Source organism: Neodiprion lecontei, unplaced genomic scaffold, assembly GCF_021901455.1.
Source record: "Neodiprion lecontei isolate iyNeoLeco1 unplaced genomic scaffold, iyNeoLeco1.1 ptg000136l, whole genome shotgun sequence".
In the NCBI taxonomy this organism is placed as follows: domain Eukaryota; kingdom Metazoa; phylum Arthropoda; class Insecta; order Hymenoptera; family Diprionidae; genus Neodiprion; species Neodiprion lecontei.
In genome coordinates this window covers 1-2,500 of record NW_025791896.1, presented here as the reverse complement: position 1 = coordinate 2,500, position 2,500 = coordinate 1, and positions in this window count along the sequence as shown.

Sequence of the window (2,500 nt, the reverse complement as noted above, 5' to 3'; positions counted from 1 at the left end):
GACAGAAAGGCGATGCGCGGCGTCTTGGAGTCGACACGGGCCGACGGGACTCGATAAAAGTTTCGTTCCGAGTCGAGCGAAGGGCGATGCGCGGCCCTCCCGGAGTCGATCCGGGCCGACGGGACTCGTTGAAGCTGCGGTACGGGTCGAGCGAAAGGCGACGCGCGGCGTCCCGGGGTCGATCCGGACAGACGGGACTTGTAAAAATTACGGTCCGAGTCGAGCGAAAGGCGACGCGCGGCGTACCGGAGTCGATCCGGGCCGACGGGACTTGTGAAAATTTCGGTCCGAGTCGACCGAGAGGCGATTGCGCGGCGTCCCGGAGTCGATACGGGCCGACCGGACTTGTGAAAATTTCGGTCCGAGTCGAGCGAAAGGCGACGCGCGGCGTACCGGAGTCGATCCGGACAGACGGGACTCGTTGAAGCTGCGGTACGAGTCGAGCGAAAGGCGACGCGCGGCGTCCCGGAGTCGATCCGGACAGACGGAACTTGTAAAACTTTCGGTCCGAGTCGACCGAGAGGCGATGCGCGGCGTCCCGGAGTCGATACGGGCCGTCGGGACTCGTTGAAGCTGCGGTACGAGTCGAGCGAAAGGCGACGCGCGGCGTCCCGGAGTCGATCCGGACAGACGGGACTTGTGAAAATTTCGGTCCGAGTCGACCGAAAAGGCGACGCGCGGCGTCCCGGAGTCGATCCGGGCCGACGTCGACTTGTAAAACTTTCGGTCCGAGACGACAGAAAGGCGACGCGCGGCGTCCCGGATTCGATCCGGGCCGACGGGACTCGATGAAGTTTCGGTCCGAGTCGACAGAAAGGCGATGCGCGGCGTCCCGGGCCGACGGGACTTGTAAAAATTTCGGTCCGAGACGAGCGGAAGGCGACGCGCGGCGTCCCGGACTCGATCCGGGCCGACGTCGACTTGTAAAACTTTCGGTCCGAGTCGACAGAAAGGCGATGCGCGGCGTCCCGGATTCGATCCGGGCCGACGGGACTTGCAAAAATTACGGTCCGAGTCGACAGAAAGGCGATGCGCGGCGTGCCGGAGTCGATACGGGCCGACGGGACTCGATGAAGTTTCGGTCCGAGTCGACAGAAAGGCGATTGCGCGGCGTCCCGGGCCGACGGGACTTGTAAAAATTTCGGTCCGAGACGAGCGAAAGGCGATGCGCGGCGTCCCGGAGTCGATCCGGGCCGACGGGACTCGTTGAAGCTGCGGTACGAGTCGAGCGAAAGGCGACGCGCGGCGTCCCGGAGTCGATCCGGACAGACGGGACTTGTAAAAATTTCGGTCCGAGTCGACCGAAAGGCGATGCGCGGCGTCCCGAGCCGATCCGGGCCGACGGGACTTGCAAAAATTACGGTCCGAGTCGACAGAAAGGCGATGCGCGGCGTGCCGGAGTCGATACGGGCCGACGGGACTCGATGAAGTTTCGTCCGAGTCGACAGAAAGGCGATGCGCGGCGTCCGGGCCGACGGGACTTGTAAAAATTTCGGTCCGAGACGAGCGAAAGGCGATGCGCGGCGTCCCGGAGTCGATCCGGGCCGACGGGGACTCGTTGAAGCTGCGGTACGAGTCGAGCGAAAGGCGACGCGCGGCGTCCCGGAGTCGATCCGGACAGACGGGACTTGTAAAAATTTCGGTCCGAGTCGACCGAAAGGCGATGCGCGGCGTCCCGGAGTCGATCCGGGCCGGGGAGCCTGTCGGAACATCGTCATATGAGCCTCGTTCAATTTCGACAAAGTTCCCGGAGTTCAAAATTTTTTCGATAGCCCGCGGAGGTTTCGCCCCGTAAGCCGACCGTGCTACCACCGTGCCGGCGCCGACGTCCTAGCGGCCAGGCTCCTACTAGTAAGAGGAGCGAGTCGGTCGGGCGGTCTCCCGTCGTCCGCCTGCTACGCCGTACCGGTACGTGCTCGAGCACGATACGTACTTCGGCGTAGACCAGGAGCGGGCGTTCGCGGACCGTTCCGTGCCTCGTACCAAAGAAACTACGCGACTCGCGTTGTTTCATCTATCGTCACTGCATTACCGCGGGTCGGTGTCTCAGACCGAATGGCCCTTGACGCGGTACCAAGAAGTTCGGCTCTCCGTGAAACACGGAAGGCCGAACGCTCCAACGCACGCGTCAACTCGCTTCTTTCCGAGCGTACACTCAAAGACCAGAGATGTTATAACAACGTATCCCAGACGCTTTCAATCTAGCCGACGGGTACGGGAGATCGTTCGAACGCTTATAAGCCGAGTGTCGAAGGTGGCGGCACACGGAACCGGGGCTGCCTGCGCGCAGTCCCGAAACACACAGTAGACGCGCGGCCGACCGGGCTACGAGACCCGGTCGGCGATGGGTGGCGCACGTCCGAGCCGAGATTTTGTATCGAAGCTCCCTGGTTGATCCTGCCAGTAGTCATATGCTTGTCTCAAAGATTAAGCCATGCATGTCTCAGTGCAAGCCAAATTAAGGTGAAACCGCGAATGGCTCATTAAATCAGTTATGTTT